The sequence below is a fragment of the Arachis ipaensis genome, chromosome B03 (genome assembly GCF_000816755.2).
Source record: "Arachis ipaensis cultivar K30076 chromosome B03, Araip1.1, whole genome shotgun sequence".
Classification (NCBI taxonomy): domain Eukaryota; kingdom Viridiplantae; phylum Streptophyta; class Magnoliopsida; order Fabales; family Fabaceae; genus Arachis; species Arachis ipaensis.
In genome coordinates this window covers 114473417-114485955 of record NC_029787.2, presented here as the reverse complement: position 1 = coordinate 114485955, position 12539 = coordinate 114473417, and the positions used below count along the sequence as shown (strand labels likewise).

Below are 12539 nucleotides of genomic sequence, written 5' to 3'. Positions count from 1 at the left end.
GTTTAACGCCAACTTGGTGCCCTGTTTTGGCGTTAAACGCCAGTATGGTGCCTATTTCTGGCGTTAAACGCCAGTCTGGTGCCCATTTCTGGCATTAAATGCCCAGAATGGTGCCAGACTGGGCGTTTAACGCCCATTCTGCTACTCTTACTGGCGTTTAAACGCCAGTAAGCTCTTCCTCCAGGGTGAGCTATTTTTAATACTGTTTTTCATTTTGTTTTTGATTTTTTAGTTGTTTTTGTGACTTCACATGATCATCAACCTAAAGAAAACATAAAATAACAATGGAAAATAAATAGATATAGTTAAATAACATTGGGTTGCCTCCCAATAAGCACTTTTTTAATGTCAATAGCTTGATAGTGAGCTCTTATAGAGCCTCATAGATAATCAGAGTAGGGTTGGGGCCTCTCAACACCAAACTTAGAGTTTGGTTGTGGCCTCCCAACACCAAACTTAGAGTTTGAATGTGGGGGTTTTGTTTGACTCTGTATTGAGAGAAGCTTTTCATGCTTCCTCTCCATAGTTATGGAAGGAGAACCATGAGTCTTGAATACAAGGTAGTCATCATTCAACTTAAGGACCAACTCTCCTCTGTCAGCATCAATCACAGCTTTTGCTGTGGCTAGGAAGGGTCTGCCAAGGATGATGGATTCATCCTCATCCTTCCCAGTGTCTAGGATTATGAAATCAGCAGGGGGGTGTAAAGGCCTTCAACCTTCACTAGCATGCCCTCTACTAGTCCATAAGCCTGTTTCATTAATTTGTCTGCCATCTCTAGTGAGATTCTTACAGCTTGTACCTCAAAGATTCCCAGTTTCTCTATTACAGAGAGTGGCATGAGGTTTATCCCTGACCCCAGGTCACAAAGAGCCTTCTCAAAGGTCATAGTGCCTATGGTATAAGGTATGAAGAATTTTCTGGGATCTGGTTTCTTCTGAGGTAATGTCTGCCTCATTAATGCATTCAGTTCATTGGTGAACAAGGGGGGTTCATCCTCCCAAGTCTCAGTACCAAATAACTTGGTATTAAGCATCATGATTGCTCCTAGATATTTAGCAACTTGCTCTTCAGTGATGACTTCATCCTCTTCAGAGGAAGAATATTAATCAGAGCTCATGAATGGCAGAAGGAAGTTTAATGGAATCTCTATGGTCTCTGTATGAGCCTCAGATTCCTTTGGTTCCTCAAAAGGAAACTCCTTTCTGTCCAGAGGACGTCCCATGAGGCTTTTCTCACTGGGACTCACGTCCTCCTCACTCTCTCCAGGTTCGGCCATGTTGGTCATGGTTATAGCCTTGCACTCTCTCTTGGGATTTTCTTCTGTATTGCTTGGGAGAGTACTGAGAGGAGTTTCAGTAATCTTCTTACTCAGCTGACCCACCTGTGCCTCCAAATTTCTAATGGAGGACCTTGTTTCATTCATGAAACTTAGTGTGGTCTTGGATAGATCAGAGACTATGGTTGCCAGGCCAGAATGGCTCTGTTCAAAATTCTCTATCTGTTGCTGAGAAGATGATGAAAAAGGCTTGCTATTGCTAAACCTATTTATTTCACCATTATTATTGAAGCCTTGTTGAGGCTTCTGTTGGTCCTTCCATGAGAAATTTGGATGATTTCTCCATGAAGGATTATAAGTGTTTCCATAGGGTTTTCCCATGTAATTCACCTCTGCCATTGCAGGGTTCTCAGGATCATAAGCTTCTTCTTCAGAAGATGCTTCTTTAGTACTGTTGGATGCAGCTTGCAATCCATTCAGACTCTGAGAAATCATATTGACTTACTGAGTCAATATTTTATTCTGAGCCAATATGGCATTCAGAGTATCAATTTCAAAAACTCCCTTCTTCTGAGGCGTCCCATCGTTCACAGGAATCCTCTCAGAGGTGTACATGAACTGGTTATTTGCAACCATTTCAATGAGTTCCTGAGCTTCTGTAGCTGTTTTCAGATGAAGAGATCCTCCTGCAGAATGGTCCAATGACATTTTTGACAACTCAGACAGACCATCATGGAATATACATATGATGCTCCATTCTGGAAGCATGTCAGTAGGACACCTTTTGATCAATTGCTTATATCTTTCCCAAGCTTCATAGAGGGACTCACCTTCCTTCTGTCTGAAGGTTTGGATTTCCACTCTAAGCTTGCTCATCTTTTGAGGTAGAAAAAATTTGGCCAGGAAAGCACTGACCAGCATTTCCCAAGAGTTCAGGCTTTCCATAGGTTGTGAATCCAACCATGTTCTAGCTTTGTCTCTTACAGCAAAAGGGAAAAGCATAAGCCTGTAGACCTCGGGATCAACTCCATTGGTCTTGACAGTGTCACAGATTTCCAAAAATTCAGCTAAGAACTGATGAGGATCTTCCAATGGAAGTCCATGAAACTTGCAATTCTGTTGCATTAGAGAAACTAATTGAGGCTTAAGCTCAAAGTTGTTTGCTCCAATGGCAGGAATTGAGATGCTTCTTCCATAGAAATTGGAAGTTGGTGTAGTAAAATTACCAAGCACCTTCCTTTCATTGTTGTTGTTGGGTTCGGCCATAGCTGTTTTCTCTGTTTCGAAAATTTTAGTTAGGTCCTCTTCAGAGTATTGTGCTTTAGCTTCTCTTAGTTTCCTCTTAAGAGTCCTTTCAGGTTCAGGATCAGCTTCAACAAGAATGCCTTTATCCTTGTTCCTGCTCATATGAAAGAGAAGATGATGAGCGGATATTTTATACGCTTTTTGGGGATAATTTCATATAGTTTAGAGTATGTTTTAGTTAGTTTTTAGTCTATTTCTAGTAGTTTTTAGGAAAAATTCATATTTCTGGACTTTACTATGAGTTGTGTGTTTTTCTGTAATTTCAGGTATTTTTCTGGCTGAAATTGAAGGAGCTGAGCAAAAATCTGATTCACTCACAATTCGTGCACCAGAAGAGAACAAAGAAAATATAGAATCTTCTATGTCACAGTATAGAGATTCCTTTATGTGGGTAGAAGAAGAGAAGAATAGAATAATGAGAAGAGAAAAATTCGAACACAGAGAAGAAGAGGGGGTTCGAATTATGAGTAGAAGACAAGTGTTAGTAGATAAATAAATAAATAAATAGAGAGAGATGAGAGGGAGGGTTTTCGAAAATAATTAAAAAGAGAAGGAAAATATTTTTGTTTTTATTTAAAAAATCAGTATTAGTTCGAAAATTAAAAAGAGAAACAAAATAAAATTTGAAAACTAATTGAATTATTTAACTAAAAAGATTTTTGAGAAAGTGGTTAGTGATTTTCGAAAATCAGAGAGTGGAAAGTAGTTAGATAGTTTTAAAAAAAAAGATAAGAATTTTTAAAAGTAGTTAATTGAAAAAGATTTGAAAATCAATTTTGAAAAGATAAGAAGTTAGAAAAGATTTTGAAATTAAGTTTTGAAAAAGATATGATTGAAATTTATTTTGAAAAAGATTTGAAAAAGAAATTTAAAAAGATTTGATTTTTGAAATTAAAGTTGATTACTTAACTAACAAGAAACAAAAAGATATGATTCTAAAATTAAAGATTGAACCTTTCTTAATAGGCAAGTAATAACTTAAAATTTTGAATCAATCACATTAATTGTTAATAAAGATTTTGAAAAATATGAGATAAAAATAAGAAAAAGATTTTGAAAATCAATTTTTAAAATTTCGAAAAAAAATAAAAGAAAAATGAAAAAGATTTGATTTTTGAAAAGGTTTTGAAAAGATAGGATTTTTAAATTGAAAATTTGACTTGACTCGTAAGAAACAACTAAGTTTTTAAAATTTTTTGACTAAGTCAACTCAAATATTCGAAATTTATGAGAAGAATAAGGGAAAGATATTTTTTTATTTTTGAATTTTCAATGAAGAAAGAGGAAAACAACAAAATGACTCAAAACATGAAAATTATGAATCAAAACAAGAAAAATATGCAAGAACACTTTGAATGTCAAGATGAATACCAAGAATATTTTGAATGTCAAGATGAACATCAAGGACATGTTTTTGAAAATTTTTAAGAAAAGAAACACATACAAGACACCAAACTTAGAAATTTTCAAACTATAGACACTAATAAGTCAAAAATACATATGGAAAACAAGAAAATACACAAAACAAGAAAATCACAAGATTAAACAAATACAATCATCAAGAACACTTGAAGATCATGAAGAATACCATGCAGAATTTTCGAAAATAAAAAAAATGCAATTGACACCAAACTTAAAATTTGACACTAGACTCAAACAAGAAACACAAAATTTTTTGTTTTTATGATTTTATGAAAAAAAATTTATTTTTTGAAAATTATTTTGAAAAAGAAAATAAAGAAATTCAAAATTTTTAATACGAATTCCAGGGATCATGCAATGTTAGTCTAAAGCTTCAGTCTAAAAATATTAGACATGGCTAGCCAAGCTTCAGCAGGACATTACATACAACAGCCAAATTGATGGGAATCAATTAGCTCTTGTGATGATAAAAGCACACTACAACATTTATGGGCTATTGCAACATATGTTCAAGATAACACTTAAAAAAAGTTGCCTAATATATATAAAGGTAACTTTTTATACTAGTAGTAATAAAATAGTATTATAACAACGAATTTTTAATAACATACCATAAGTGATGCTATTGATAAATTAGGAGACATTTATTAAGTGTTGCTCTATTAAATATACAAAAACAACTATTATAAAAAGAATATATTACTTTTTTTAAGAGTTGTCTTTAAATTTTATTTTAAACTTTACTTTTCAAGTGTTGCCTAAAATTTTTAATATTTTTTTAAAAAATAAAAATAACTCAAACGACAAGGCTAACTATTATGCGGAGAAAAATGAAAAAAAAGAAAGAAAGAAGAGTCTCTCGTTGCTAGCAAAACCCAACCCTAATGAAATCCATAACCCCAATCCATTCCAAATGATTCATTCCTCTCTGGTTCTTCAATCCATTCGATGATGACGCGCGTTCCTTTATTGAGCTTCGATCTCAATCTCTGCTCGCGAATGTGATTCGATCGTTGAGCTTTGATCTTCTCTGCTCGTGAATGAGCTTCGATTCTCTGCTCGTTGAGCTTCGATTCTCTTCTCCTCTTCTCATTGAGCTTCGATCCTCTCTGCTCGTGTTCATCACCGCCGGTCACTGTTCGATTATCACTGCTCGTGTTTTTTGTAAGATTCTCGTTTCGGCATTATTCTGCAGGTACTGATGATTCTACTGTTCTTTCTCTATTCTATTTTAGCACCTTTTGTGTTTTGAATCCAAATTTTTGGTTAAACTTGTTGCTGTGTATATTAATTTTAAACTTGTTCCTTTCTATTTCCTCTGTGAGTTCGCTTTCTATTTTCATCTTCACTTCTCTGCGATATCGCCGATGTTAGAATCGGAGCGTCATGATTTATCCGACGACGCCGATTACGCCACTTCGCAGCAACAAGTAACACTGTTTCTCTATTCCTCTCCTTTCACTTCACAATTTCTCCGGTTCCGATCCGATTGCATTTCAATTAGGGTTGCACGATTCAATTGAATGCTTCACTATTGGATTGCTTTCTTAATTTTTATCATTCCAATCACAAATTTAATTGAGTTGATGTTTTTTTAACATATATAATTTGATTAACTTAAATAACATTTACTACTTTTTTGCCAGTATTGAATTACCTATGTGCTTCACAAAATAATTTCTTTAGAATATCTATTTAATTGTGTAACGTGTCCTATTCAAATTTGCAGGCTACTTTTCTGTTAACTTTGGTTGGATCAGAAGTTGCATATTCTGCTGCACAAGCTACAGCGGCAACTCTTTCGAAGGCTTACAAAACAACTAAAAATCATCGATCATTCCCAAAAAACACATCGCTACAAGGTGAGAATGGTGAATATCTTTGGCTTAAGATTACAAGCTTCTGAATTAATTAAGGTAATGGTCATAATGGAGGTTATCTTGAAATTGATGGATCAATCTTCATCATGTACTTATTGGACTAGTTTTTGAAACATGTTTTTCTAAATTATTATTATTAACTGCCAGAAAATAAGTGTCATGCATTAAACACTATTAGCAAGGCCATTAAAAGATACAATTGTCATGTATTTTTCTTTGATTTGGGGATTTAAAAGAACAGCTTAGCTTCCAAATGATATAGATACAAGTGTTAAACACTTGGATGATCAAATTTCTACCTCCTGTACTTTTCAACCTTCCAAGCTTTTAATCACAACCACATTAATATATTTGGTTATTAACTATCTTAAAAATATTAATCAAAATTATTTATATTTTTTTAATGGCCTTGCTAATAGTGTTTAAAAGCTTTTGTTCCCTCTATGTACAAAATTCATGAAAATAGTAGATTGACTAAAAGGGAAGGAGGTGGTGTGTTGGGAACAAACTTTTGTTTTGAAAAATAAAACCATGAACTTGAAGCTCATCATACAAAATTTGAGTGTGGAATTGCAAGCCAAAAAGAGTTCATATATAGAAAAGAGTGGAAAAAGACAAATATTAAAGGTAGAAGTTGGACAAAGTGAATGCACAATTGAGACAGATTAGTTGAAGAAAAGTTTATGAAACCAAATGCATAAGGAAGATATCAATAAGCTGATTTTATTATTAGCATACTTACTGCGTTTACTGGAAGACATGGTGTTAGGAGAAAATGTTAAGAGATGGTAGATAATAATGTATATCATGAAAATAGAGTGACAGGGGATGTTGGAAGACCAATCCAAAAAGAAGCAGCATGAAAATTAGTGGTGCATCATCTAGAGAAAATATAAGAAATACATTAATAGAAGAAAGGATCATAGAATTTAATTGTTATTCATGTTTGTTATTTTGCTTTGTTTTAGTTGTTGAAACATTTACATTCTTTTGTTGTATTTCTGTACTTATTTGATTTGTGCTCAATTTTAATGACAATACCAAAAAAATTTGATTCATAAATCAAAACACTTCTCCTTAATTTTGGATTGAGTAAATAACATTGATGTAAAAAAACACGTACCATTATGTTCAAACAACAACTTTTCTTTTTTCTCGTTAGATATTTCTCTTGAAATAAATTAATTCATATTTTATACACAAATATGAATCAAATAGTCACAAAACAGAATGCTTTTGTTTATATAAAACATGCACTCTCTTGTGTATATAAAAGCTGGACTAAGTGCAGAATCAGATTGATTATATGCAAGTCACAATTCATTTTCACTCATACTCTTTCTCATCTTCTCTGGTCTCTCCTTCTTAATCAGATTGATTCCTTCACTCATACTTGGGTATACGCAGCTAAACACTAAGTGCAAATTGTTGCGGCATGACCTCGTAAGATATTTCTATCTTATACTTATTTGCTGGTGCTTTATTTTTAATTATTATTGAACTAAATTTCACGTTTAAAGAACCAAATGTTATAAGCAATATTCTTATTGTAATTGTATTTATACATGAAGGGTTAAGATTTATTAGGAATGTCCATTGATTAACTAGATTTGGATCCATCTTTAAAGGCCATCAAGCCTATTTTAACTTGACATAAAAAGTAAAAATAAACTGAGTATTACATTAAATGTTACAAAGAAGAAAAGATATTTTAGTTTTGATAGGTGATGACAAGTATCCTAATTGATTGGAGCCGTAAACTACAATACAAGCAGGTGTCATGATTATTAAGAGGAGGGGGGTTGTGAGCGTCATTTATGATGTTGCTGAATTGGCTGATAGGGGTTGGAGTCTACTTTGTCTTTTCATTTTGTGTGTACTAGATTTGAAGTCAGATAAGATGACTTAGTCAGTGGTTTGCATTTTATAAATTATAACAGTGTTGCATAGATTACGAAATCTAATGTTCATAAGTCATGAAAAATCATGTCCTGTCCTGTCTTGTCTTGTCTACATTAAGTCTTTAAGGTTGCCAATCCCTCTACTTCATCACCGCCTTTGCCATTTCCAATCCTCAAAATTAACAAATTAAGCTGGTGTCTTAATAAATCAACGTTACTAATAATACTACTAATAATAATACTAATCAAAATGGGGAACTCATCATCACATTCTTACTATGCTTCTTCTTGAACAGAGGAAATAGCTATGACATAACACCTTTATTTTTAGGCTGTTTTGGAAAGAAGCATGAGAATCAGTGAGTGAAACAAGCTAAAATTGTTATGTTTTCTTTTAATAGGATAAACTTAAGAGCCACCAAGAAGTTGGAGACACTCCCGAGAAAGCATTTACTGCAGTATTTGGCAAAGAACAACCAGGAAGAGTTCGATGTTATGGGAGGACAATCACAAAAACATCTCTGCAGAAAGAACGGGAGATTGCTAAAATTAAGCAACAACATGCAGAGACTATAAGTTCAATGAAAACTGAACTTCATGAGACAAAAGATAGAGTCCAAAGTTTGGAGGATCTTGTGAAGCTTCTCTTGCAACAGAGTTCTCTTGGCACAAATATTGATGAAGCATTGTCTTTATTACGAGCTAAGGAATCAACACATGATATAAATAGTAAGCATTTCTCTTTCTCAATTTACTCAGGTACATCATCAAACACATACCATGCATTATTTTCCGTTATTGCACCTTTTATGTTTCAAATTTTTTTTTAAATGCAACTTTAACTAAACCCCAATTCATTTATGTGTTTGTTTTTTATTTGGAAACTTTCACTTTTATATGCTGTAACTTTATAAGTTGTTTCAATGGATTCTACACTAAAAAATTGAAGTATATGGATCCTGAATTATTTTGCTCCTTTGATTTTATTCTATTAGTGTTGTTTTGCTATTTTATGGATAATCATATGGTTAGAACTTAGAACAATTTGGGAGTTTTCTAACACCTGTATTTTCAGCTGACACAGGTTAAGAATTATTGCCTTAATAGGAAAGTTTGATGTTACTCGCACATAGTTATTAGGGGAGTATAACAATGGCTACTGCAGCAGTTATTGGACTCAGTGGAGGCAAGAGGATTTTGAGTTCATCATACCATTATTATGATGTTATCGAAAAGCTTTCATTTGGCACTGATTTTGGATCCACACACTATCAGATTGTTCCAACAAAGTCAAGCATAGATATAAAATATACAAGTAAATTGACATCTTTTTGATAAATATTAATTACTATTTTGTTATGACAATTATTGTTAGACAAGAATTTTATTATTTTATTGAGAATTATTGATGAACATGTATTTGAAATACTAATTGAACTTTTTAATATCTATTTCAATTAGAATTTTATTATTAGTTATTTTGTCTCTTTTATAATTATTTTTTATTGTGCACAAATTTATTTATTAATTAAAATAATTACACATGTATCAACAAAAAAATTTATTGTAAATTTTATTTTTTTTATATTTTTATTACAAAAATAATTTTTATTTTTATCAAAAAGGCAACCCTTTTATTAGTTGCATATTTTGAATATTAGACAACACTTGTATGGTTGCATATCCAAAAGAAAAAGCAACACTTGTATAAGTTGCATATCCAAAAGAAAAGGCAATACTTTAAAGGGTTGCATATTCAAAACTAATAGGCAACACTTCAAAGGATTGCAAATTCCAACTTATAAGCAACACGTAAAAGAGTTGCATTTTGTTGCAAATAGACAACACTTTAAAGGATTGCAAATTCTAACTTATAAGCAACACGTAAAAGAGTTGCATTTTATTGCAAATAGGCAACATTTTTTAGTAGTGACTAAAATACGAGAGAAGAGACAACACTGCAAAAGTGTTGTCTCAAACACACCTTTGAAGTGTTGTTGTTTTTCAACCAAAGGCAACACTTACCAAGTGTTGCTCTCAAAAGCGTTGCTTTTGAAACAAAAAAGTGTTGCCTTGATCTAAGGCAACGGCTGCATATGCAACGCTGACCAAAAACGTTACCTTAGGTCCAAAAGTGTTGCCATAGATCAAAAGCAACTTTTTGTCAGCCTTTAGGCAATACTTTTTAAATGTTGTCTCAGCCTGAAAATGTTGTAGTGGCATCATCTAAAACTCTAGAATTCATTCTTAAAAATTCTGAAGAACAAATATAAATTATATATTATTTTTTTTGAAATTTTTTAAAAAAAAAGAATAAAAACAAAAAGCTTAAAATTAAAATAAAATTACCTAATCTGACCAACAAGATGAACCGACAGTTGTCCAAACTCAAACAATCCCCGACAACAGCGCCAAAAACTTGGTACGCGAAATTGTGATTATTCATTCCCTGGCTATAGCGCCAAAAACTTGGTGTGGGAGAACGTGATCTCAAGACTTCTTCACAATTTCGTGTAACTGACCAGCAAGTGCACTGGGTCGTCCAAGTAATACCTTACGTGAGTAAGGGTCGATCCCACGGAGATTGTCGGCTTGAAGAAAGCTATGGTCATCTTGTAAATCTCAATTAGGCAGATTCAAATGGTTATGAGGTTTTGATAATTAAAATATAAATAAAATATAAAATAAGATAGAAATACTTATGTAATTCATTGGTGGGATTTCAGATAAGCGTATGGAGATGCTTGTTGCTTCTGAATCTCTGCTTTCCTACTGTCTTCATTCAATCATTCATACTCCTTTCCATGGCAAGCTGTATGTTGGGGGATCACCATTGTCAATGGCTACCATTCGTCCTCTCAGTGAAAATGGTCCAAATGCGCTGTCACCGCACGACTAATCATCTGTCGGTTCTCACTCATGTTGGAATAGGATCCATTGATCCTTTTGCATCTGTCACTACGTCCAACACTCGCGAGTTTGAAACTCGTCACAGTCATCCCATCCCAGATCCTACTCGGAATACCACAGACAAGGTTTAGACTTTCTGGATCTTAAGAATGCTGCCAATTTATTCTAGCTTATACCACGAAGACTCTGATCTCAAGGAATTGAAGGCTCTGTTGTCAGGAGATACAATCAAACGCATGGACCAGAAATCCAAGAGATATGCATTCAAGCTTGTTTTCATGTAGAACGGAAGTGTTTGTCAGGCACGCGTTCATAAGTGAGAATGGTGATGAATGTCACTTGATCATCACATTCATCATGTTCTTGTGTACGAATGAATATCTTAGAATAAGAATAAGCTTGAGTTAAATAGAAAAACAATAGTACTTTGCATTAATTCATGAGGAACAGCAGAGCTGCACACCTTAATCTATGTGGTGTAGAAACTCCACCGTTGAAAATACATAAGTGATAATGGTCCAGACATGGCTGAATGGCCAGCCCCCAAAACGTGATCAAGAGATCAAAAGTGATACAAAGATAGATCCCAAAATGATCTAAAGATTCTTCTTGAAAGAAATCACTAAAAGTAGTTTTTATACTAAACTAGTCACTAGGGTTTACAGAAAATGAGTAACTAAGTGCAGATAGTGCAGAAATCCACTTCCAGGGCCTATTTGGTGTGTGCTTGGGCTAAGCATTGAAACTTTCACGTGTAGAGACTCTTCTTGGAGTTAAACGCCAGCTTTGGTGCCAGTTTGGGCGTTTAACTCCGGCTTTTATGCCAGTTTTGGCATTTAACGCCAGAATAGGGTAGAAAGTAGGCGTTTAAACACCAATTTGCATTACCAAAACTCGGGCAAAGTATGGACTATTATATATTTCTGGAAAGCCCAGGATGTCTACTTTCCAATGCAATTAAGATCGTGCCAATTGGGCTTCTGTAGCTCCAGAAAATCTACTTCGAGTGCAGGGAGGTCAGAATCCAACAACATCTGTAGTCTTTTTTCAACCTCTGAATTAAATTTTTGCTCAGGTCCCTCAATTTCAGCCAGAAAATACCTGAAATCACAGAAAAACACACAAACTCATAGTAAAGTCCAGAAATATGATTTTTATTTAAAAACTATAAAAATATAATAAAAAATAACTAAAACATACTAAAAACTACCTAAAAACAATGCCAAAAAGCGTATAAATTATCTGCTTATCAATCTCCCAAAGAGGATTGGGTCAAATTCAATGTAGATGGCTCTGTGCTCTAAGCATCCAATTCAGCTAGCTATGGAGGCCTTCTTTGTAACTAGTAGGGGAGACTACTAGCGGGTTTTATGGTGAAATTGAGGGATTGCTCAATAACTATGGCTGAACTTTGGGCTTTGTATGTGGTTTTGAAGGTAGCAAATGATCTGGGGTTGGAGAAGGTAGAAGTGGAGACTGATTCACTCTGCATCTTTCAATTTATACATCAGCATTCAGTCAAACACCTGATAGGTACCTCCCTGGTTAGAGGTATAAAAGTTCTCTTTGCCAAATTATGGACTATGTAACACCCTACCACACAGAGCTTTACGCTTATGTTTGTAAATCAGAGGTGGTAAGGTATTACGACCTCTAAGAAATAAAATACATACTTATGTATATATGAAGAATAGTTTTAACTAGGAGCCTTGAGCAAGGATAAACAAAACAAATAAGAATATTGCGTCGCACTTGAAACGTGAAGAATATAAAGCGGAATTATGGAAAGCCGAAGAGAAAATAATAAATAACGAGTTTTAACAAGTCTACTCGACCTGTGAA

The 12539-nt window shown here is 33.9% G+C and overlaps 1 long non-coding RNA gene across 1 annotated transcript in view; it reads right to left on the bottom strand.

Annotated features, from left to right (window-relative positions):
- Positions 938–12539, bottom strand: part of LOC110270309 — a 12940-nt gene continuing 1338 nt past the window's right edge. Inside the window, exon 3 of the long non-coding RNA XR_002359707.1 lies at positions 938–949. This is a non-coding gene — a long non-coding RNA (uncharacterized LOC110270309). The remainder of the gene's footprint in view (positions 950–12539) is intronic.